At 39.3% G+C, this 26,756-nt stretch overlaps 1 protein-coding gene across 2 annotated transcripts in view; it reads right to left on the reverse strand.

The window, feature by feature from the left end:
- PRDM6 (PR/SET domain 6) overlaps positions 1-26,756 on the reverse strand; it is an 81,631-nt gene that overhangs the window by 30,326 nt on the left and 24,549 nt on the right. The gene's annotated exons all lie outside the window — the stretch shown is intronic.

The raw sequence follows: 26,756 nt of genomic DNA on the forward strand, positions 1-26,756 counted from the left end.
GGTAGCAATCCCTAAACAAAGATCCCTTCCTTCACATCTCAGTTGCAGCAAGAGTATTTACTTCAGCAGCCTTACATGACATGTTAGAGAGTTATAGGATTCATAATATCAAAACAAATGAGACTAGAAGGAAAAATGGAGTTGATGATTTCTTTTGGATCTCCCTTGAGACACAATTTTTTTGAAGTACAAAATGAGAAACCAGTCCTGAGGGAATCGTTTTCCTAAACGTGACATCACTGCTAAGGACATGAGAGCCAGTTATGTTGATTTAAAAAAAAAAAAGGTAATATGTTTGTATTCAAAAGTGGATGCTCCCTCTGAAGTCAAGAATAGAGTTGCTCTGGAGATTCTGAAATTAAAAGATAAATGTCTCATGCATACCTATCCCCTGACTGCTTAAAAATATTATCTAGATAGGTCTAATCCTACTAAAAGTGTGTGATCTCAAAAGGTTTTTACTTGTTACACAATTAATTTGGCAAACCTCACAAATACATCTGAACAATTAGGTGCCTATCTGAAGTAAATCTCATTTTCATGCCTTTTGCTCCTCTATGAACACCATTTGCTTTAACATCCTTCCCCCCATGTTATTCCCCTTGAAATCGTATGAGCCTAAATTGATATCTTCTTGAAAGTATTAATTCTGTTAACTAAAGAGGAAGCACATTTATTACATTGAATTGAACATTTCTAGCATATTCAGATTAACAACCTTGAATATCTATTTCATTATCAAGAGAATAATCTCAGAAACGGTGTGACTATATTTGATACTTTAAAAGAGGGTTTCCTGTAGTTCACACAAAAATATACACAGGAATCAAAACCTAGGTTTTTTTCCTCCACCAAAGGAGAGTGTCAAATTCAGGAACCGGCCTTGCTTTTGCTTTTGGCCAAGAGGGACTGTGAGTAATCAGGAGGAATATGTCCATTGCAAGAGCAGGAGAGACACAGGAATCAAGTATCTATGGCGATTCTTATCCTTTTTTTCCTGAGTGTCTATGACAAGGATCAGACGGAACCTGGCCAGATACTCCTGTGTTGCGTAAGCAAGATGCTACCCCAACATGCACTGAGTGGAATAAAGTCAGAGAATCAGGGGTCCTCAGAGGTAAACAAATACTTTAATCCCAGTGATTAAGTTGATTTTTGTATAAATGCTAACATGCTGGTTATCAGCAAGGACCTATTCTTAAGCAAACATCTTAATGTATGCTGAATATATGAGCATAATATGCTAAACTATATAAATCTGTGAAGAAATCAGAAAAGTTCTACAGGACATCAGCGTATAAAAAGGAAGAGAAGGAAAAATTAATGACTAACAGTACTTGGCTGAAACTGTTTTGGCAATATCTCTGCAAACATTCTCAGCAGTGTTCATTACCTATCCATTTACATGCTGCTTATTCACATAACAATATATGTCTTAACATGATGCAGACACAATTCCCATAAATAAAGAGCTGATAACTTCCTAATTCCCAGATTATATGAAACAGGAAAGACAAAGAGGTCTGCTATAATCAGTAGTGACGCTCATGTCTTAGCACACAGGGCTCTACCCAGAGCTTTGTATAAAATAGACAGTCATTAAATGATATGAAATATTAAAATCTGTCATGATAACATAGGACTGGGTCTTTCCTGGGCCTTGGTCTGGAATTGGAAGGACTGTGCTGTAAGACTAAGTATTTTCAAATACTTTATTCTGCAAGTATTGATGCATCAAGTGACACTCTGCCCTCCTCGGGCATATTGGGATATTACTGACATTGCTGCATAGTCATAATTTATCCAACAGCATTCTTAGCCCTGTTCTTACAGGATTGTAAACCCATCTGTAAAGAAGAAGAAGCCCTAGGCTTGGAAGGTAAATAACAATACTGTGTTGAATCTATTTGTCAAGTTGCACAACACAGGTTAAAATCAGGAAAAAAAAAACAAAACCAAAACTCAGACATGGTTATTATTTTTCACCATTATGCAGGAGTTCTTATTCATTTTACAGTTATATAAATCAGGAAACCAGTGAAGAAATAACTGCCTGAAGAAACCCTCATGAGGGAGCAAAGCATAATCTGCCATAACAGAGAAAACACAAAACTGTAGCCCAAGCTGTGAACACAGGCACTACATTAAACAATGGATATACATATTTACCCACATCTCTATTACACAAGCATACATCCTTAAACAGCCATACTTTCTATTACAGAAAATACTGCAGAAACCTGTGATAAACTTATGTTACTGGAAGCCTTTGACTGCTTGATCATTGCATCCATCCACACTCCCATAAATTTCTTACACATAGCAATAGCCTCATGGCAAAATAGAATACCATTTCTCCAAGTCCCTTCAGACTCTGCATTTATTTTTTCTGTATCTCACATAGTCACTGATCCAAGTAGTAGAAGCACAGTTATTTCATTTTTCTACTTTGATTGCACTTGGAAGTGTTATCTAAGCTTCATACTGGCCTCTGATAATTCTTGGTTTTGCTGGATATTAAGGGTCTGGGTTTTGTTGTGCTTTTCTGTTTGTTTTGTAATGGAATGAACCACATTGTGGAACAGAATGGAATTTGATAAAAGATGTCTGCACTCACTTCATCTGATTTGCATTATGGTCCCCCTTAGCAGCTGCCTTAGAGTTAATTATCTTCTTAATAGGTTCTTGACTGTTTACAGATATTTTACTGGTATGTTGCAGATCAAGAGACTCAGAATGTGATACATACTTCTCCTCTGTGAATTTCATCCTTTGACTTCAGAATACAACAGAAACTGCTTCATTTTCCAGGAAATTAAGTCCAAAGCATAGTCATCAGAATACAAGTCCTCTCTTTTCAGTATTTTCTGTTCCCTTCCTTGCAAACACCCCTTTATTAAGTAATTGAGACATAAATAAAGGTCAGGTTCCTTTTCCAATGGCTGGATTGGCTGAGGATAATTATTTGGAGGACATAGATACTTTAAGGATAATTCTAAGAGCAACACACAATGGCAGTAATAACATAACTTCAAAAGCACACTGCATGCCATATAAGTGATGCTCTAAAATCTCTGAACAGCCATAACATAAATAACAGAAGTAATATAAACATGAACCATCTAAGATTTAAGCAGTAATAAAAGACAAGGTGGGTGCTAAAGAGACTTCTGAGAACCTTCAATGATAGAATTAGTATTGCTTACTTGGATCATTGGGGCAAATCTAATTCTAGCGCTAAAACTGTTGCCCCAGTTTCTGGTATTGATGCCACGAAATTTTAGATTAAAAAAGTTCAAATGTAGCAGCACAGCTGCAGAGGAAGCTCAGTTATGAAGCAATTAAAAACTATTTCACAGAAGCAACAGCAAGCACAAAAAAAAATTTTTTTTAAATTCTTCCCTCCCTATCTGTTGCTTTCCCTTGTTCTCTTTCCATGGCCTGCTATTACATCTTTAGAAATTCTTGCATTTATTTTTCCATTTAGTCAGGTAAGAAAGGTATTAGCAGATAATTATTTGGCTGCTCATTTTCACTTCAGGCAGTCAGGGAATGGAGTGATCCTGAAAATAAAATGTTTCTTTGGAGACACATTTATATTGTAAAAGTAGCTATTCGAATATTTTTTTTATGTTGCAGGATATCAAAAGAAATGTGAAGAAAGCCACAAAATATGCAAGAGTTTATTCTAACCATTGCAGAGACTCTGGCATTTTGCTGTTCACTGCTATTCTCATTGATATCACATGCATAAAATCATAGAATTTTCAAATCATTTACTATGAGTCTTGTCCTCTCTAAAGAAGATTTACTCTTGCCTTCAAAATGCAAAGATAGTAAATATGTGCCCAAAACTACTGGTAATATGGTATAAAAAGTTGTAACCAGACATGTTAGATGTGGCAGCATCCTTACAAGTTATGTCCTTTCTGTAACAGCGTATGAGCCTACAAGCCACAGTTACACTGGAAGCTTCTTCTTTGCTATCTTGGACATCAGAACTCAATAAGCTCTATATTAGGCAAATCTCACTATTGTGAGACCCTGCTTTTGATCTGAAAACAATACATCTTCTAAAGGTGTCTAACCTGAACAGGAGTTGAAAACAATGCCAAAAAGGATAATGGCTACAAGCCTGGCTATTAAGCTGACAGTCTGTAAAAGTTGTGCAATTATAGAACCATAGAATTGCTTAGGTTGCAAAAACACTTTTAAAATCATTGAATCCAATCCTTAACCCAGCACAGCCAAGCCAAGCAGGGTTGAAGTCCCTACATTAAGTCCCTAAGTGCATCAGCTACACTTCTTTAAAATACCTGCAGGGACGGTGACTCTATCACTTCCCTGAACAGCCTGTTCCAGTGCTTGACAACCCTCTTGGTGAAGAACTCTTCCCTAACATCCAAGTTAAACTGTATCCTCTGACACATTTGGAGGTTTTTTTACTCTTTTCCTGTTGCTTGTTGCTTGGGATAAGACCCCAGCTCGCGCACCCCTGGAGCCTCCTTTCAGATGCTGCAGAGAGCAGTAAGGTTCCCCCCGCCAATCCTCCTTTTCTCCAGACTCAACAACCCCAGCTCCCTCAGTTGCTCCTCACAGGACTTGTGCTCCAGACCCTTACCTTTCTCCATTGCCCTTCTCTACACTTGCTGCATCACCTCAATGTCTTTTTTGTAGTGAGGGACTCTCGACTGGACACAGGACTTGTGTGTTGTCACCAGTGCCCAGTACAGGGGGAAAATCCCTGCCCTGTTCCTCCTGACCACACTGCTGCAGACACAGGCCAGGATTCCATTTGCCTTCTTGGCCACCTGGGCACAGCTGGCTCATGTTCATGTTCAGCTGCTGTCATACAGCACTACCAGGTCCTTTTCCACCAGGACATCTCTCCAGTCTCTGTTGTAATCTTTGCTGCAGTCCCAGCTCTCAGGCTCTTCTCCTTTCTCTGCAGCACTCTTCTCAGGGGTTCCTCCTGGGCTCTCGACCCACCCCTATTTATCTCAGTTACCCTCACGAGCCACAGCTGTTGCCCAACTAAGGACCCTGCAGCTGCAGCTCGTTTGGAGTAACCCAGACACACACTGATCTCACAGTACAACATGTATTCAGGCCCCCACATTTCCCCCTTTTCTTTTAACAATTATAATATACACACAGTCCCAGCTCTCAGGCTGCCTCTTCTATAGTCCCAGCTCTCTGGCTGCCATACACGTAAAGTCCCAGCTCTCAGGCTGTCACAGCTCTCGGCTGTCCGGGGGATTCCTATCATAGTCCCAGCTCTCTGGCTGATACTCCAAAGTCCCAGCTCTCAGGCTGCCACAGCTCTCGGCTGTCCGGGGAATTCCATACCTTCTTTTGATGACCACTTCTTGTTGTTACATTTCTAGTGTCCCAGCTCTCTGGCTGCCACAGCTCTCGGCTGTCCGGGGGATTCCATACCTTTTCTCTCTCGATGCTCGGCTGCACGTTCGTCTTCACTCGGGGTCACCAGTTGTTGTAATCTTTGCTGCAGCGTTGTTCTCATCTCTCTCTGCTGGGGCTCTTCTTCTATCTTCTCAGGGGCTCCTCTTGGGCTCTTGACCCACCCCTATTTATCTCAGTTGCCTTCACGAGCTACAGCTGCTGCCCAACTAAGGACCCTGCAGCTGCAGCTCGTTTGGAGCAACTCAGAACCATACAGGTCTTACAATACAACATATATTCAGGCCCCCACATTTCCCCCCTTTTCTTTTAACAATTATACGATTACAATACACATACGGTTCCAGCTCTCAGGCTGCCACAGCTCTCAGCTGTCTTATCTTCTATAGTCCCAGCTCTCTGGCTGATATTCCATAGTCCCAGCTCTCAGGCTGATATTCCAAAGTCCCAGCTCTCAGGCTGCCACAGCTCTCGGCTGTCCGGGGGATTCCATACCTTCCTTTGATGTTTGGCTGCGTGTTCTTCCTCACACGGGGCCACCAGTTGTTGTAATCTTCGCTGCAGCAATGTTCTTCCTTCAGGCCCCCACAAGTCTCCTTTCCCCCAGCCTGTGCCATCATGTGGGGTTGTTGTCACAAAAGTGCAGGACCTGGTACTTGCCCTTGTTTGCCCTCACAGACTTGGCCTCAGCCTGTCAATCCAGCCTGTCCAGACCTCTCTGCAGAGCCCATCCACCACCCTCCAGCAGATCAACACTGCCGTGTAAATTGGTGTCATCTGCAGTCTGGCAAAAGATATACTTGATCTACACATCCATATCATGGATAAAGATATTGAACAGGGCTGTTCCCCACCACTGGGCCCTGGGGAATAGCACTTGTGGCTGGCCACAAGCTGGATTTACCACCACTCATCTCTGTTCTCTGGACATGGCCAGCTTCTGCTTTTTACTTGAAGAGTACAGGCCATCACGTCCAATTTTTCCAGCAGACTTCTGTGGGAAATGGTGTCAAGGCTTCACTGATGAACAGGTAGATAATACTCACAGCCTCTCCCTCATCTGTAAAGTATGTCACACTTTCACAGAAGAAGACCAGATCATTCAAGCAGGCCTTTTGTAAATCCCTGCTGACTGTGCTCAATCCTGGTTGTCTGCACGATGGCACTCAAGATGATTTGCTCTATGACCTCCGCTGGCACCCTGACCATCCTTACAGGCCTGCTGTTCCCTGCATCCTTCTTCCTGACCCTCTTGTAACTTTGCTTTGGTCAGCTGGAACCTCCCTGATGAGCCATGGCCACTTATAAATGATTGAAAATAGCTTAGTGAGCTCTTCCCCCAGCTCCTCAAGGCTTGTGCCTATCCCATCTGACCCCACAGACTTGTGTATATCCAAATGGAGCAGATCTCTTACAATTTTTCCCTCGATTACAGGGGCTTCATTTGGCTTCCCACACCTGTCTTACAGCTCAGAGGATTGGTTATTCAGAGAAGAACTGGTCTTACTTTTAAAGTCTGGGGCACAGAAGGTACCTCAGCTTTTTCCCCATCTTTTGTCACTGTTTCCTCATGTATCCACCAAAGGGATTCTACCTGGCTCTCCTTAAGTTGCAACACTTTATAGAAACCTTTCTTATTTTCTTTTACAGTAGGTAAGTTCTACTTGGGCATTGGCCCTTCTAATTGTCTCCCTGCATAATTTCATGACATCCTCTGAAGCTGCCTGCCCCTTTCTTCCAAAAGTCACAAACTCTCTTTTTTCCCCTAACTTCCAGCCAAAGTTCTCTGTTTGACTAGGCTAATCTTCTTCCCCCACCAATTCATCTTTTAGCATATGTGGACAGCCTGCCCCTGTTCCTTTAAGATGTCCTTCTCAAAGCACATCCAACCTTCCTGGACTCCTTGCCTTCCAACAGTGCCTCCCAAGGGACTCTGTCAGTCAGTCCCCTCAACAGGCCAGTCTGCCCTCTGGAAGTCCAAGACAGCAGCTCTGCTGATCTTCCTCCTTACATCTCTGAGATTTGAAAACTCAATCATTTTGTGGTCATGGTGCTCATGACAGCCTCTGACCACCACATAACCTGTAAATACTTCTTTGTTCACAAACAGCATGGCACATTCCATAGCTGACTCCCTTACCATCTGTGTCAGGAAGTCCTCTTCCACACACTCCACAATCATCCTGGATTTTTTCCCCTCTACACTGTTCCATTTTCACAAACATTGGCTAAATTGAGGTCTCCAGGGAGAACAAGGGTTGGTAATAATGAGACTTCTCCCAGCTGCTTACAGAATATTTCACCTTCCTCTTCATCTTGGCGGGATGGCCTAAAACAGACTTCCACCAGAATATCTGCTATATTGGCCTTCTTCTTAGTTCCTGCCCATAAACACTCAATCCTGTCATTAACATCATTTGAAGAAAACTGCCATATCTTCTTTGAAGTTTTTTTTAATTCACTCTGCAGCACTTTACTCATTGTCTGCAATGAACTAGTATTGCAAGTAAAGCTGAATACACTTGTGCTGTCGTAGAGGGGGGAAGAGTGTTAGTGGCTTTACTGGTAGAAGACAGCTCTACAGCCAACAGAAAAAACTACAAGGATGGTTATCTCTCCCATACAGCTGAAGGAATAGCTGTCTATTTCCTGAAAAGCCCTGAAACTCAGATGAGTGAACAGTAAAATTCAGTGATTTGACTTGCTTAAGGCAGTCATTGTTAAGCAAAATGCCAGTGAACTCCAGAGTTTATTTTGACACGATACATTATTTATTTGTTAGAGCTTCTAATCATGTCAAAGTGAAAGCAAACTGGATTGTATGCATGACTTGATAACTTACTTATTTAGGTTGGACTTTGTGTAGTGTGCTGGTGCCTAGCAGCTGGCTTTGAAATCAGCACACTGCCAAAGGACCTCATTATCTAGAAAGTTGGAAACATTCAGAAGATGCTGCATGAACTGAAAGAGAGAAGATACAAACAATTCCTTGAAAATAATATATTTAAGGAGCATAGTTTAGGCTGAAAATCAAAATACAGCTGGGTTCATATTGATAGTAACAAGTGCTCAAAGAATGAATGCTTTTAGACTTTTAATGCCTTAATATTAGGTGCTGGACATCTGCTTTAGGACAGGAGGGCCCTTCTAAGTATGTGTCTTCTCCTCGTTACACACTGAATGAAACAATCATGCATATAACCATAACTTCTTTCTCACTTCTTTCACTAAATTGATAACCAAGTAAGGGTATTCAGCAAGCTTTCTAAGAACTCTTTTGTCCCACTGTATAAAAGAAAAATGAAATATAATGCAGCTCAGACACAAACTAAAATGCATGGAAAACACTCCAAACAGTTTAATAAAAAGAAAAACTGGTGCTGATTTATGACAATAGTAATATTATATAATCACATCCTTTGCAAAAACCACATCTCAGACATTGAAATATATTGCAAATTATGCGCTATCTTTTACCTTGCCTATACAGCAAACAGGCTGAACAGCCCAAAAAAAGACAATATTCATCACATTCTGGTAAATCCAGGTTTGATGCCTAATAAATATTATTGTATCTGTAATGTATACTATACTATACTATACTGTACTATGCTAAACTATACATGTAAAACTGGTATGAAACAATAGTAGTATGTATGTCATCAACCTCATTCTGCTATAAGTGGAAATGTTTGGACAGGTTCCCTGCTCAATTGCATGGTCATTATTTCAGAAAGACATTAATTATAGATACTTCTCATACATTTCACTGTTTCTTGATAAGACTAATTGATTTGCTTTACCAGCTAAAGTATGTCTTCAGATTATTTATAGGCAGATAGCAGAATCAAAAATATAAATATGTTTCAGATAACATTCAAGCTTGTTGTCTTAGGAGGAGATAAGAATGCTTTGGTTTATTATTATGTAGAAAATGAAAGCCAGTTACTGTGATCTTTACATCTATATGAAATAAATCCATGCCAATAACTAGTTACTTGTTTTGAAGTGCTTCTATTTTTATAATAACAATTGATGGTATTTCCTTGCCATGTAGAAAATGCAACAGTCCACTCAATGTATGATTTTTCTTTGTTGGAGTATTTGTGGCACATGCAATTTGTTTATACTTAGAATTATCATCAAGTTTCGCAAAGCAATTGACAAAAAAAAAGTCTTAAATAAATGAGCAAGGAGGAAATATCAGGAAGCCTCACTAGTTAAAGTCAAATGAAAATTTTTGTCCAACTGGATGCAACCTCTCTATGAAAAAGCACAGAAATATATCCTGACAGCCAATGGTCTTCTTTGGCTGTTCACACAATGCAACGCAATTTTCTAAAATTAACCATATCTGATACAGAGCATACATCTTATAATATCTGCGCTATGTTTTTCTCTTTAATCTAGCAGACATCATCTAGCAAATTTTATAAAAGAGAATACTTGCCAAACAATATTAAAAGCAATTTAGTTTTAATGTTTCTCAAAGGATTATGGCATATGAAACTATAAACATTGGTTTGAACTGTCTGTGCTAGGTGAAAGGCTTCATCTCTCACTTAGACCTCAGTCCAGCAAACACTCCTGCACATGTTGTAGTCCCATTGATCTCAATGGGACTACTCGTGTGTGAAACCAAGCATCTGTGTAAGGAGTCGGAGGACTGGGGCCTTATTCCAGAAAGTGTCATGAAAGCAATGCCCTGCTGATTATGTGGACTTCATAAAATTACTTTTTTTAAAGTCAAGTCTCTGCGGTTTGTTTTGACATTAGCCTGTGGAGGTCCTGGAATAGGAAAGAATTTCATGTAATGCAACAGTGTTACTCAACACCAGGGCAATGAGAGGAAGACACAGAGCAGAAAAATACACCATGCATGAAGCTGGAAACACATGCAAACAGATCTGTAAAATACCAGTGCTGTTGCAGTACCTACGGACATCACAGGGCCTTCCCTGAGTATGATTTTGCACTCTCCTGACAGGTCCAGTGACAGGACAAAGAAAGGTGTGGTACTCCAGCCACAAGCCATTCTGCAATGGAGACATTTTTGTTTAATGTGGTTATTTCCCTGCTCACTACCCTGGCTTTCTATGCAGCCCTGGTACCAGGAGACCATGTGTAGGCAACAGACTGAAGTGGTTTTCTCCAGTCTTTTCAATGTGGGACATGAAGCATGAAGAGAAAAAAGTTACCAATCTAGGCTCTCTGGTCACTCTTCAGAAAGACTGTGAAAGAAACCACACTAAAAATGAAAAGATGTTTAAGAACAAAGAGGCAAATTATCAAAGCTGAGATAACCCAGAAAGACTCTCACACCTGTTGACTGGTAAATGCGAATCCTGGTAAGTGTAACAGGGAAGGAGTTGCAAGTAAGGGCCCAATAACTGAAAACTCTGACTCGACTGGAAAGAATCAATGAACTTACTCAGTAATAAAGCTCTTAAAATTATATTGGGAGCCAGAGAATCAGTACAGTTATAGTGATTCTTTCTTGCTCCCAGTGCCTCTGGAGACAGAGCACTGATTCCTTTGCAAGGTAATGGCAGAGCTTAGGCCATTTTCTTGGGGGTTCTCAAAACTATTAGACATTGAAAAGTGAAATTAAAAAGTGTTTGTTTCATTTTCTTTTTCATTCCTTTACATAACCAAATATCCCAGAATGATTTTGGCAGATCTAATCATTCTGCAACAAGGTAGACAATGCAGCTGAAAAAAGTGTGCATGTGTATGCTCCTGGGGTGACTCAGAGTCATCCTCAGAGAATTCACTCTGGACCAAAAGAAACTCATAAGTGAAAATCATTCTCATTTGCCCTGATTCTTACACATAAGAAAGAACAAAATTATGGAGAGTGTTCTTTAAATTCAATGCTTATCTTGCTTGTAAGAGGAAGCTGATGGCCCAAGAATGGCACAGCTTTTTGTCCCTCATTCCTATAATTTCTGTAAAGCACTTTTTCAAAACACTGTTCCAAACTGTGTTTTTGTAGTTTTGTACATGGATCAGTACTTCTAGAGAGGCAGCAGATCTTAGATGTAAATTCTCAGACTCAGTGCTTAGGGATATTTTCAGAAATACTGAAATACAGTGCATAGAACATATGGCACAATTATCATTCTATAATTGACTTTGGTTTCAGTTAGCAGCACATGGGGCTTTTCATTATTTTCTTTACCTTTAGGATTTTTAAAAGCTCCAACACCATTTCCTTTAAGTATTTTAAGAACTAGATTATAAAGGAGCTTCTCTTCTCAAGCACAGAACTGCTTGAGATTCTAAGAGATCTGCAGAGAGGGTGTCAAGAGGATGGAGTCACTCTTCTTGGTGGTGCCAAGCAGAAAGACGAGACAATGGTCATAACTGAGGTACAGGATGTTCTACATGAATAGGAAGAAAAATTTTACCATGAGCAATTTTACCAGGATCATTAGAGCAATGAGAAGAACCAAGAGGTTGCAGAGTGTCCTTCTAAGGAGATATTCAAAAGCTGTCTGCACACAATCCTGAGTACCGTGCTCTAAGAAGCCCTCCTTGAACAGGGAGGCTGGACTATGTGACTCAAATGGTCTCATCCAACCTTAGATAAAAAATCCCAACCCTAATGCAGAAATGCATTACATGTGAAAATACTCCCTGAAAAGAAAGCCTGTCCACAAGTAGCCTCCTCTTCAAGAAATGTCAAGAGCATTACTATGTTCTAAACATGTATTGCTGCCTCATGTAAGAGTTGTGATCACTGATAAGGGTTTGTTCCTGGACTAGGGAAATACTATATAGTTATATTCACATGTGTAAAATTAAGTTCAGGTTAAGAGTGTAAAATTAAGTTCAGGTGTGTTGACTAGTGTTTCTGGTGAATTCAAGTATTCCACTGAAGTTCCAGTGACTGATCCAGCAGACAAGCAGTTATCCTAAAGTACTGGGCATTACTTGTCAGGCCTGTCTGCATGTCTTAGATACTTTCCGGGATTTAAAATTCCACTAAACACCTCCATTCAGGCACTTGAATTGCTCTGCAGATGCCTGGGTTTAGCTCCTGACCTGAAAATGGTTTGTCACATGGCTTACAGCAAGTACTTAAAGTCTTGATCCTGCGGCTGCAGAAAACAGGGAGTTTGATAACATTTTTTCTGCACCATTTGCTTATCTCCACTCTGAGTTTGTAAGTAAATATGGATAGGGACTGTGTTTACAGTGTATGTGTAGAACATCTATCACAGCAGAACACCCATTTACTACTACAATACAGGCTCCACAGATAATTCCTTCAATCCTTTTCTAAACTTCTCATTAAGGCTTACCATAAATGAGGAATTTCAGTAAAAATTACATACCTTAGAAAATATACTTAATTCCTTTGTGAGTTTTAAATAATGAGGCACAGTGATATTTTTAGTTTGGAATATTTTGGAATGTCTGGAATGTCAAGTTCCCCAGATGATGATTAAAAGGTCAAGTAATAAAGTATATGATAAACTGTGCCTGAGATTTCTCATAAAACAAATGAGTAATGGCTGTACAAACTGTGTTGCCATGTTTTCATATCAAAAAATTTCTACAGTCTATTATTCCTTCAAATTTGTTAAACTATAGGATTGTCAGAAAAAAATAGCACAGGAATGGCTAGTTTGCAGCCTCTTTGGGGCTGAAGTCAGAGTCAAGAAGCAAACAAAAGGCGTGCAGTAAAGAGTAGCACTGATGTTGCTAGTGGATGTCATAGTGGAGAATGTGAAAAGGGTTTTTTTCATTCCCAAGTGCAGGTCTGGTGTTGGTGAGTATCATGCTAAGTTTCTTTAGAAGTGTGTTTGTTTCTGTGAGGATTACAACATTAGATTAGAACATTGCCTGAGACACAATCACAGGAGCCCTCCAGAGCTGTCAAGCATTTGGCATATCTCGCTTATCTCTAAGGGTGGCAGGGGCCATCAATACAAAGTGGACCATCAATCAATATGGGGTCTTCTTCAGACATTGCCTGTCAGCTGATCAGAGGAAGACTTTAGGGAATCAGCTTTCCATTATCAGGATTTGGTCTGTGATCAGAACAAGCCACTAAACCTTTTACTTTTCACTTGGCAAAAACATACACACTGGAAAAAAGTCCTGACAGTTCATTCATTTTCCTCCATCACTGGAGCCAGATGATGTTTGACTGGGGAGACCCACCCTCTTTGATGTTGTACTCTTTTGAGAGTGCCCTGCTGTGAAGAAAATTTTCTCCTTCCAAATTAAAGAGAAATATTTCTGTGTCCAGCTGTTAAATGTGACGTTTGCCATTTTTCAGTGCACTGGCTTTGTGCCATCTCGCAAGCTGTGTTTCAAGCCTATCTTTTTCCTTTCCCCTTCTCAGCAGCAGTATCCACAATGTGTTAGTGTCTCCAACTTCTACATACATCAATACCAAAAGGGAAAATACAAGTAATGCTGCATTTCTCTGAACTACAGCAGCAGTATTTACACGCCTCTTCTGATTTTTTTAATTAAAGCCAGTGATCCTTCATGCAATGAAGGATAAAATATGATCTATGGAAAACTGGCTTCAGTTTCATTTTGATTGCAGTAGGCAAACCATGCCGAAGCAAAGCCTTAGTAGAAAACATTTACTGGTTAAATGAGTGTGGATATTACTAAAACTTGCTTTGTGTCCACATCAAAAAAATGGCACCCATTCAGCAGCCCTGGCTCTCTTTAAATTAAGACAAACTTCTCATGAAATCTTGAATAAATATTTAGGTTTATGTAATCAAGAAAATCTGTCTCTCCTCATATTTATTAAGTGTAATTTTTAGAGTTATAAAAACCACTGTCACCAACTGTGTATACAGTAAATAAAGGGTGAACTCATCATTACGACATTTTGCCTATCCATTGAGGTGGATGAAATGCAACAGGTTCCAAGTATTCTTCAGTTCAAGCTCTCCATAATCATTTTCATTTGCATATTTGCTGATACAGAAAAAGATCAATGTTTGATGGATTTTGGCAAAGTCATTATTACAAACCTGTGTTCTGTAATTAATCTCAGGCTATGACCAGCAAATCTGAATAACTGTTCATGTACTCATGACATCTTCATGCTCTGAAAATGAAAACCTGACTGAGAGCCTCAAAGGATGAGAATGGAAACACTTAATTTGGAAAATTACACGAATGGTAAAAATAAAATACTTCCCCTTTAGGTAATCACTTTGTAGATCCATGTGAAGAAAGAGTATATTTAGATAGATTTCATCTAGAAATAACCAGTAAAGATGCTCTTAATCTGGGCTACAAGTAACTCATGGATACTTTTTTTAAAAAAATTTAGAATTATACAGATTTACAAATAGATATAAATCAGCCTCTCTCCAAAAGGCTATCAGCGAGCCAAGCTGCATTCTGAGGGGCTTCAGGCAGTTCTGAAAAGCTGTCTGGTATCTAACAAAGGCAGTGCTGGGACTGGAGATGTCCAAGCGACACAGAGGCGCTGGCTTGTAACGGTGTTGGCAATTCAACAGCAGGCAGGCTTGCTTGTTCCTGGAATGAATCAATCACTGCCACTCCTAAAATTGCAAGCAGCACATATATGCTCTACAAATGGTACATTTGGATCTCTGCAGTATGCTGGTTCCATGACTCTGGTTCCAAAGAGGAGACTTTGCTATATGAATATAATTTATGCTGCTATGGTCCTTCTCTATCCTTATTTCCAAATCATTAAAGAAATAATTTTCTTACTGATAATTGTAACTTTCTCTTATTTAGCTAAGCAATGTCACCCAACATTTTCTTTGTTTGCCTCTAGTCTCCCATCAGCCACTGTTTCATCGTGTTCCTTTTTTCTGTCCCTCAATCTATCAGGCAGCAGTAAAACACCCAAGAATATCTCATTAGAGTAAAAACAAAGGACTGATTCCAAAGACTTGTGTTGGTCTCTTTCACTATTACTTATTCTGCATTATTCTCTTTCATCTTTAAAAGCATATGCCTTACCTTTATCCTTCCAGCTTTTCTCAACTCTCCTCTTTGTGCCAAAAATACTTTTCTGTAAAAGGGAAATTTTTGTCCCAAACAGGTGTAAGTGAAAATGTGTAGGTGGCTTATATAGGCCAACACAGGTGAGGAAGAAGTAGTTGAGTGGTTTGTGTAGCAAATCTGCTGGCCTTAAATGACCACTTTTTTACAAAGAAACTCAAGGTAGATAAAATAATTTGAAACCAATAGAACCAGTGATTATAATCCATCTTGAATATTTTAGCAATAAAATTATTTATGCAAAGCAAGTCTTATTTTTCCTCGAGACTAAAAGTTAAAAAAAAATTTAAATAAATAAATTCTTTTGATGATTTTCCGGCATCCTCAAAATTTATTGCAAAGGGGAAATTAATAACTTTTTAGCAAGGCTGCCTGTAAAATTATTTTGCTGGATCTGTTCAAAATATCATAATGGTTGCAAAGCAATAAAAATAACAAAATATTTTGGAAGAAGGGTTTTTATTTTGGGGGGCTTTTTTCAATTTGGATTATTTCAAGATTTTATAAACCAAAATATAAAGTTTAATTATAAGCTTACTGTGCCTTAAAAATTAAAGGAATTTGGAACTGAGAAATACATATTTTGTTTAGAAAATGTAGGAACTTCATATTTAGATCATTTTGAACTGTTTTTCCCTAAGTTTTATTCATGAGAAATTCCCATGAAACTAACTTTTTTTTTCAAAAAGTTTTATTTTCTGAGCATTCATGTGAAAACGAAAAATTGTTTCCTTGGGAAACTCCAACAATTTGTAACCAGTTATCTGTTGTACCCCAGTTAAAGACACACATAAAAACAGTCATGGCACCTAAGAGCTTGCAATCTAAAAGGCATAGATAAGGCTAAATGAATTGAGAGACCCAGAAAATGTGATGAAAGTGTAACCTTTCTCCACTCCTTCCCTGTATCTTTCTCCCTCAAGCAAAATTACAAAAATTCTCTGCTTAAGCACAAAAAGAATAATAGGGAGTACGACTTCACAGTTTTCCTGAGTTAAGCAGGAACTGGTCGGCTTCCCCTTTGCCTGATAGAAAAGCTTTGGGTTCCCAGTGGGGCACAGATCTCTACCAGCTCCCTCCTTTTCTGGGGAAAATAAACCCTGGATGTATCTGCAGGCAGGTTAAAATCTGAGCCCTTTCCTGGCCAGCTGGTGGGGAGCAGGCAGTGTCCAATGTGCATTATCCAGGCATTTGAGGGCAAAGGGAGTACATACTAAGGAAAGGGCAGAGAAACTAAACAATGTAGAAAATAGGTATTTTTGCAAGGGGTTCCTCAAGAACCCCTTGCTGATAGTAAACAAATGAGTCAGTTCTTTTTAATGCCTCACAGACCGTGTACTTACTGTATGTGGTTGACTTTCCAGGCTGGCCTGACCATTATATTTGTAAGATGAGAGTGTATTAAAAATAACTGTGAGCCAATTCTTTGCAATACCCTCAGACTAACTGTTTTCAAAGAATTTGATGAAGCTGTAATAAAAATCAATTTATCCACAGAAAGAAGCACTTCTTGTTCTCGAATGACAGATTTACGATTTCACGCAAGCATGAATATCCTAGAGCTCACCCTTTTTAATAAGGAGTCTTTTAAAAAACATAAAATATTTGTCCTAATGAAGTAATGGTTTCCTAAGGTTTTGCTTCTTTTCTGTACTGCCTACAGTTTTATGTCTTTGTTGAAATGTGTCACTTCTTAAATTATGATATTTTCCTAAGTCTACTATATTCTTTTTCTAACCCACACTAAGAAAGCACAATTGTCAGACGTTATGTTTTGAGGGCAAACTGACCTCCAACATATTGTGGATAACGTAAATTTAATATTTTATAGTTATTCTGAAAACATTCCTAAACTCAAACTTGGTTGCTTAGTATATTCAACTCACTCCACCTAACAACAGTAAGCTAAAGAGGCCAATGTTTTTTGCAGAAAATCAAAGTAAAAGGTGAGAGGCAAAGCTGAAAAAGTGCTTTCACTTTTAGGGAGTCACTATTACAGAATCACTGCCAACTTCAGATAAGACACTGTATGGAGACAGCCCAAGGAGCTGCTGCAATTCCAGGACTGTCATCTTAGCCTGCTCAAATTGGTCTAAAAATTCTCCAAGAAACCAGGAGTATAGGAGGAGTGAGACAGGAGAGGTTAATGCACTGTAATTCTAGCCTCAGCTGACTCATTCTGTCAAGAAATACTGAGGCTCCTCCAACAGAATATGATAGTGTGTCACTGTGGCAGATTTTGCTTCTTTTTTTCAAATACTTTTCATTCTCCTTTAGAGAGCAGAGAAGGATCTGAGTTACTCCAGGCTTCAAAGGAAAGACATTTATTTTGCCCAGATAAGTAAATTGTCTAGTAATCCCATGTGGCATCTGGATAGGAAATATATTATACTTACTAGAAAATTGAGCAAATCCTTGGAATCAAGGACGAATAAACAAACTGACTGAGAGGAAAAGACACTTACCAGAGTCTTAATAATGAGGTACATTCAGGAGCATTCCATACTTTAAAGGGTAGTTTTGCAGTGAGTGTGACTAATGAGGCCTGTTTTTAGCACAGATGTGTCTTTTGTCCCCAAAACATTCAGTGCGGTAATAATCTCCACTTTGATACTGATTCCAGTGTATGATACACTGATATGTAAATACTTTTCAGTTATTACACACTTGGTTCTGCTGCTATCACTGGAGGTTCAGCACATAGAAGATCCAAATGCTCAGTGCAGTCTGTCCCTGTGAGAGCAGGAGCAACGGTGTCCTGGGGCACTGTGCTCTGCAATGTGCAAGTAGAGATAGCTGTAGTGGTGACTGAAATTGCTCCCAAAAATACCCAGTAGCTTTTGCTCAACAGTGAGATTTAGACTGAGTCACGGAGCTTCGCTGAGCCCCAAAGGGGTTTTTTTTCTTGAAAGCATCCCAACAGCATGTAACTTCTTCTAAATGTCAGTTTGTGAAATGTGAAGTAGCAAGAAGGTGAAATCTGGAACCTTGCAGGAGAGAAAAGTCCTGGTGTGCAGTTTGCACAAGCTCACCAAACCTCATGTGTTTTACCAAGATTGCAGGTATTGTTTTCCCCAGTCTCTGGAAATTTAAGCTGCTGCATATTTGGAAAAGTACAGTTGTTATGACAATACCAAAAAAGTGTGCCCTGTATGCTTTTCATATTTGACTTCACTATATATACAGGATATCCTGTATTATTCACACTGTCTGGCACTTCTAAAAGACAAAAACTACATTTCCTGTTTTCTTCTTTTTTTCCCCCCTACTTTTTCCACAGTTCAGGGGATTTACCTTCTTACTCATGATATCAGAATCAGTGAAAATGCAGGAGCAATTACTGTATTCCTGCCAATATAGTTCTGACTCTTGATTAAATCCATTCCAATCTCTACAGGTAAATGATTAGCAATAACAGAGTTCAATTATAGATACTTTCTGTAAGTATTAAATTTAAATGTCATGTTTTGTGACATTTTCTCAATCTAAAGTGAATTTCGTCCAAAAATGTTCAAAACCAACAATGACGAAAACAAACCCTCAGATTCTAATGGAGTTTTGAACACTGTAAGTATGCTCTAAATGAGACCCAAAATTGTACTACTATAAGCAGCTCTTAACACAAAATTGCATGGAAGTTCTACAAACAGTGTCAGAAGATGTCACGCTCCACAGTGCAGAGCATCTGTATTTCAGTCTTTTAATTGCAGTGTAAATCCTCTAAAACTAAGTACAATATTAACCAGCAGAAGCAGATTTTTGAATTATAGTGGTGATGGGAGAAAAAGAGCAGGAAGACCTTACCACAGTTATAACAAATGATTGCAGCACTTTTCACCTGTAATATTACAAAGATATGTATTGCAATTCCCATTTTACACCAGATGTAAACCATACCATTAACTTTGCAACTCTGCTTAAACAGTCTGTCAACTTCAATGCTACATCTACATATACTGTCCACATAAATGAGAAAAAAATCCAAACCTTATCACAGATGTCATTCACACAGTGAATAGAGTCAGTTCTGAGATTTGTATTGATTTAATATCCTTGAGAGTAAAAATAAACAGGACTCAAAAGATCCATCATGATGCAATTATCCAAAGTCTTCCTTTTAAAATGCATTTCTGCTTGGTTCCTGACAAAATAATTTTAACTGTAAATTTGCAAATGTCTCTGTTATAAAAGTGCACAGATTTGAACTAAAATAGTCAAAGCTCAAATGTTTTATAAATACATTTTATATATGGCATATAAAAAATCCCATCTATAACAAACAAAAAAACTCTATAATGCAATTTTGAACTTCTTCTGACCTTCTGATGGCTACAATTGGGAACAAATGTTACCCAATAAATACATTGGCAGCCTTTTATTTGCAAAAAATAGGACAATTAATTTAAGCAGCCTTTGTTTTAGTAGATGTGTTGGATGCATTGTATAGGAAAATATACCAGTCTTTCATATATATCAGTCATAATCAGAGATAAAAAGGCTTACTGATTTAGAGCATATCTGCACTGCAATCAAAGAGACTGGGACTGGTACAGACGAGTCTGTTTTGTGGGTGTAAATTAGTTACCTAGGTCATGACAGCAGAGGATGTGCTTACTGCTACTTACTGTGCCTTACTGAGGTTTGCTTTCCTGTGGTAAGCTAATTTTTGCTGGATTTACATCACTCATAAGACTGAAATAATTAGCCTGATTAAAATTATTTTGCTTGTGTCTGCCTAGAGGTGCAGAAACATCCTTGGAGGCAATGCAATAAGTTCTGAGAGAATTTGCAATGGGGAAAGCTGTTAATAAATATTGGGGCACTATTGGTGATTTCTTTTGTTCAAATGCAACATAAAATGAAGCTTCTTACTCACTTGAGGGTAGGATTGGTTTCACACAGCCATAAACAACTAAGGTTAAATACATCCCTCTATTGCCCAACATCCTTGTAGAGACAGCAGAGAGAGGCAGGCGAGATCAGAGGGCAGCGCAGGGTAGCCAAGGTTAACTCCCTCACATCAGGTACTTACTGACACCCAATTTTACTGCCTGATGCTGCAAGCACAGCCTGCTGTCCATTGTCACACCCTAGGTGTGGACCCTGGTCTCCTTCTGAGACTACTACTCAAAGAATTCAGCCATTTTTTGTGTTGTTTTCTCGTGCTCTCGAAGGAAAGGGCGTGAACAATTTTTATCATCTCAGCATTGAAGTGTGGCTTTTGTAGTACGCTTTTTACTAGAAAAACAAAAATACCTTCTCTGTACAAGTACATTTATAAGTAAATGTTTAGAATCATATCAGTCTTAAAGCAGTTAGCCACCATTGTGATTATGAAAGCGTGCTGTCAGCCAATCAGGAATTTGGGGTTTTCTAATTTTTTCAGCATACTTTCCAAAATATGCTTCTCCCTTTTTTTCTTTTTTTCCCCTTATTTTTTTTATTAAACACACAGCAGTAACACTTTTTAAAAGCAGCACTTTTTAAGAGAGCTATGATTTCTAAGGCTGCTGAAACCTGCTTCCCTAAAATGACCTTTCCTACCCAGTAAATGATTACAGCAGGGCAAAAGCAAAAAAAGCAAAAGGAAAACCCACATGTTTTGGTCATATTGCTCACAAAACTGTGTTGGTGAAGCTTTTCAGATGCATGCTCAAAACTTAAAATAAACAAATAAATAAAAGCGTTCCTCTTCCACTCAATTTCAATTTCAGGTCTTGACAAGCTGGCACATCTCAAGTCATTTTATGGAATCTTTGAGATAATATGTGGTGGCAAGAATACGAGAATGTCTGGAGCATGACAAGAATGGGATATCACTGCTTGAGCTGCAAAAAAGTCTTGACATTACAAATGGCAGCATAAAATAATAAAGCCTGGTGAGTCTAACTATTGCATCCTTATGAAATGGAGGAGCAAAAAGCCTTTACTGAGGACCAGAGGCTCTAATTCCTCAAATGGGAGAAGGGCCAAGGGAAGACAAGGTTTCCACATGGAGGTTGCAGTGGCTCCAAAGGACCCATCACTCCGTCAGAGCTCTGGGAGAGCAGGTGGGATTCTGGAAAAGCAGCTGTGGCTGCCCTTGCTGACCTTTTCTCTGCACTGACACCACGCCAGGTCACCCTGTGCAAACGTGGCCTTGTCCCCTGGTGCTCGTGACGTTCCTGTGAGCTCTCCAAAGGCTCAGGTCTCTGCAGAGCTTTTTCTTAACAGTGGAGAAATCGCCACTGTCAAATTTGGGTCTTGGGGACACAAAACATACTCATCCTTGTACAAAATAAAGTGCCATCTCTGTCTTCCATCAAGGTCTAATTGGAAAGTCTTAATTAGAGAGAAAATGGGCATCATGCTTACACTAGTATAAGCTGACAGGAGCTGAAACACAAGAGAGAGTACAGTGTATCAGCACAGGCACTAAGAAAAATTATTTTGTGAAACTATGTAACAGTGTCATCTAGTGACTCATGCCATAATCTTATTATCCTGACAGTGCAACCAGCTACAGGGGAGGCTGGTTTTTACCCTGCTGAAGTGAGCTGTGCCCACACCCTCTACTGACACTTGGCATTCAGCTGTGGCAAGGCTTCACAAGCAAACTGAGAGCATGCACACACAAATAGGACATTTGCAAACAGCTGTCTGGTGAGTGTGCAGGTATCCTTAATTCCATGTGTAGAAATCTGAGTGGAATGCCAATGCTAGGCATGGTACAGGTCCTGTCTTGTGTCATGGAGAGCATCTGTCATGGTGCTGCTGAAATACAGCCCGTGATTACACCACCTAGTGAGACTCCTTTGAACTCAGTCCTGCATGTAATCTGCAGGACACTTCCCAAGGTCCTGCAGACCACCAGGGAGCTGTGGACAGCAGTTCAGCAGCCTGTGGTGAAAGCAGCCAGCGCTACAAGCAAGCAACGTGGTTGTCTTCTTTTTCCTTTCTACTATCTGACCCTAACACCAAGGATTACCCTGTGGGTGTTCAAGGCCAGGATGGATGGGGCTTTTGAGGAATCTGGTCACCCGGGAGGTGTCCCTGTCCATGGCAGAGGGGTGGGAACCAGAGGCTCTTTAAGGTCCCTCCAAGAGCAGACCATCCTATGATTATGTATCAGCAACCAGTGACTAAATCCCTTATCATACATCCTTATTTCTAAGCACATTCACTGAATGCAAACTAATCTGCCCAAAAGGCTCATGAGAGCCCTTTAGCACGACACTAGAGAGTGGTTTCTTTGGCTTTCCATTTTTTTCATTCTTCTTGCCTAAAAGTCAGCTTCCCACACAAGCAACCACATAACAAAGGCCATTAATAAAAATGAAAAAGCTTAACAAATATACTGGATTCCTTCCTTTTTAGAGTTATGAAGTTCTTCATAAAGTGCAATGCTTGCCAAAGAATACAGTTAAAGGCATGAGCATTTTGTTATATTTCCATTATAATTAATTAAACTGTCAGAAACATTGTCCAAAGAGCATTCACTTTGACAAACTTGGAAAATCTGGAAAATGTAATTCAAGTGTGACATTTGTCTATAATTCATTCTGCTGTTTACAGGGGTATTAACTGCACTGCAATCTTTATTACCCCTTTGTAAATAAAAATAAAATATAATAAATGCAGTTTAAGTGCATTGGATTTTTTTGCAGAGACTTTAATTTTCAAATCATATTCACTTCCTTCTTTTGCTTTACACTGTACTGCCTAGTGCTTTAAATGATATACATCAAAACCTAATGTAACATTCCAGAAAATTAAGAAAAAGTTTTGTCATTGGTTTGATAGTTATTTTTTCTGATTCCGCTGTAAGCTTGATACTTGAGATTGAGTTTAACACACATGCACACACACACAAGAAAATTTTATAAGGATTGTCATCCCTGTTCAGATTTTCTTACTTGAGCTTTGTACTTACCGTGCGGCTGAAACATCTTTGGCATCCAGTTGGCATCATAATAATAGCTCAGAACAGAAGGCAAATTAGGACACCTTTTGTCTTCCTAGGGCACTTAAATTTTGTATTCAGTTTAATTGCCCAGCTCTGCTCGGAGCCCTGATCACTAATTTGGGTGCTTCCAGAATCTCAAGCCCTGCTAACCTGTGAATGCAGTTTAGTGCATCACCCCCAGGCGCCCCAAAAGGATTCATCCAGGCTAGCAATACAGAAAACTCAGATATTCTGTGCTATGCAGGTGCAATGGCTCCTTCAAAAATAAGTCAGTTCAGCACCTCACTGTAGAGGGTACAAATACCCCTGATGGCCAAGGGGCAGTAACATGTGAAGAGCACCAGCCCTCTGGCTTGGTGCTATCAGCTCAGCTCTCTCAAGGCAAGTGTCTGTACACAGCAATCCCACAACTGGTTCTAAGTGGTTCATTGTTGGCAACACAACAGGAAATAAATTTAAAACCAAAACATGAGAGGAGGGAAAGAGAGAGGAAAACGTTTACAGTAATGCTTTTAGTACAAGGTTAAGTTGAAAGAATAAAGAGGAAGAAAGAAGGTTCCAGACATGTGAAGGAGTCCCTTGGCTTTCATTTCGAAACAAAGTTATAGGCACTTTGCTTTGCCAGAACAGTCTTAAAAAGAAAGAAAAGAAAAATCCTGAACCTCCTTTCTGTACTATGGATAAAAGGAGAGACTGCTCTGCATCCTTTCCCAGACATGATCCAAGAAGCAACTTAGTGAGGGACCCCAGGGCCCAGGAATAATCTGTAACCAAAGCTGAAGCAGCACAGCCTGTTGCCTTTAGGCAGAGGAAATCCCAAGATATCAAAAGCTGTTCTCAGATCCCTCTTCTCAAGGGGAGCAGTAGGGCCAGCACCACCACTCCTTCAGCACAATATCTCAGGACAGCTCATGTCCCACTGTCACCTCGTGTTTCTCATTGGCAATACTGCTGATCCCTCTTTCTCACACTACCCAGATCCATTTCTTCATTCCTTGCCCACCTGCTCCCTTTATCCACCTATTCTACCTTTTTCACCTTCACACCATCTTCTTTCTCAGGCTTTTCATCCCAGCTCCACTCTGCATTCCCAATGTAGATATAGATATATAGATTTCAATATTCCTTTCCAAAACAGTGGTGCATTTGAATATCTCAACAATCTATCAATTTGCAGCTAACAAACCCAAGAAAACAGGGTATTTTTGTTGCCTTGAAACTCATCCTTTTCATCTGCCCTCTTCCATTATTTCCTTTATGGCATCAAAATGAAGATAAGCTAGACTTTTGTTGGGACATGATTTATATATTTATCAGGCAGGTGACTCCAAGGTGCTGAAAAAAGCAAGCATTAAGAAAATGAGATGGAAAGAGATTCTTCTGTAGTAACTTGGCTTAGTTCTTAGTTCTTAGCCTGCTATATGAGAATAAAATCTAATAACAATGCAGTGAAGTTGAAAGACTGCTCAGAAATCCTTCAGCATATGAGTTTGGGGTTCTAATTTCACACAAGTAACACCATCAATACAGCCACATTTGGAGTTGCAAGGCATATCTGTGAGAACTACTAGCCTGAAATGATTGAATTTCAGACAGTACTTTTTCTTCTTAACTGCAAGGAAAAATCAAACATAAATGAATGATGTTCAAAGAAATAAAGTTAAATTTATGAAGCTAATTCTGACTTAAAATATTTATAACAAAAGAGTGCAAGGTTTTGTATGTGCTGCATAAACTTATTAGTTTAAAAAAACTAAGTGACAAGGCCAAATGAAAATTTTTATGTAGTACTGGATACCCACCCAAGTAGTTAGTTAAATCAATTCCTTTCTGTTTAATTTTGCTATTTGTTTTTCTATCTGAGCTGCCAATTTTCTAACATATTAGGGTAGAAGTAGGAAAGTCTTTTTGATTGATAACAAGTTCAGATTTTTGTGTCAGATCAGTAGAGATTTTTTTTTTCAAAGTAAGAATTTCGTATGTTGCTTTTACATTCTTAGACAATTATTCCACAAAAATTATTTAAATGCTCTTTTTTTAGCTGCCTTGACAAGAACACCAAAACAGTTCACATCACCCTTGACCTGCAGGGTGTACATCATCTTGTCAACATATAAACAAACACATGATGGGCTGTATTTTAATAGATTCTGTAAATATCAAGATCCAATTCATCAAAAGGTTGGCCAAAGTGACAGCTGTGGGGGTTGCAGTACGTGGTTGCATGTCCATTCAGCGTTCTTGCAATGGGATCATTGCAAGAAAACTCAGGGCTACTGTTGCTATTTCTTCCACATTATTATTTCTTTGGAAATCTGGGTTAAGCTGCTGTCTGTATATGCCACTTCATGTATAAGAGAAATATGCAGACTTCCGGGCAGAACCACAGGGACAGCTTTTATAATAATCCCTCTCCTCTCCCCCCATCTTTATCAGACAGTTCCTCTGATGTGCTGCACTCTGTCATAAAAGGAGGCTGAGAGGAATTTATAAGCACAGAAACTCTTACTTTGGAGAAAGAACAGAACTCATTTTTGATAAGGTTTACACAGACACAGTAACTTTTCTTGGTTGGCTTTGTAGCTTTATGAATTTCAAAGCTACAGGGACTGTTAGATCATTTGCTCCAGACTATACTTCATGGGCCATTAACTTCTATACAGGAAAAGACACAGAAAAAAGGGAGAGGACCAGTATAGGCTTGAGGACTGAGTGACATGAGTACCTGGTGCCCCTATAATGCCAGGGAATTGTTAAGGGAGTCCTTGAGAAAGCCAGGACAGCCATCCCTGAAGCTGCAGAGATTGTGACATGCATGCAAGGACAGTGGCAGTCAGCCTAGGGGAGAAACAAGCTGCCTGTGAAATGGAAGGCTAACACCGCTGCCCCTGACTCAAGGTCCTGCCACAATTCTCTGGCTCCCAAAAAAACACAGAGAAGGCAGAATCTGTCTGGGCAGCTGAGGGAAGAAATTCTCAGAGAACACTCCAGTAAAGATGAGATTCATATGTAAAGTACTACAAGGAAGATGCAGACAGTCCTGCTCTCCTCATATAGGTCCCGGGAGGTAAAGTCAAGGTTTTGGAGTTTCACAGGCCAAGAAGGCAAAGGCTGAGATCATTGAATACAAAGATGTGCAGCTTGACACATCTGATGACCTTTTAAAAGTCAAAGGTGCCAGACTCTTTTAGCAAGATATTCTTATATTTTGCTGCTAAACATATTTACCTTCCTCTTTTAAGATGCATTTCATCTAGCTTCAGGTTCTAGCCATGGTATTTTGTTTATCACATCTCATCCATTAAATAGAAAATCCCTTCTGCCAGGTTGGATTTTCTTTTACATATGTAAGAGTCTAAACCAAGAAGTC

This window comes from Zonotrichia albicollis, chromosome Z, assembly GCF_047830755.1.
Source record: "Zonotrichia albicollis isolate bZonAlb1 chromosome Z, bZonAlb1.hap1, whole genome shotgun sequence".
NCBI lineage: Eukaryota > Metazoa > Chordata > Aves > Passeriformes > Passerellidae > Zonotrichia > Zonotrichia albicollis.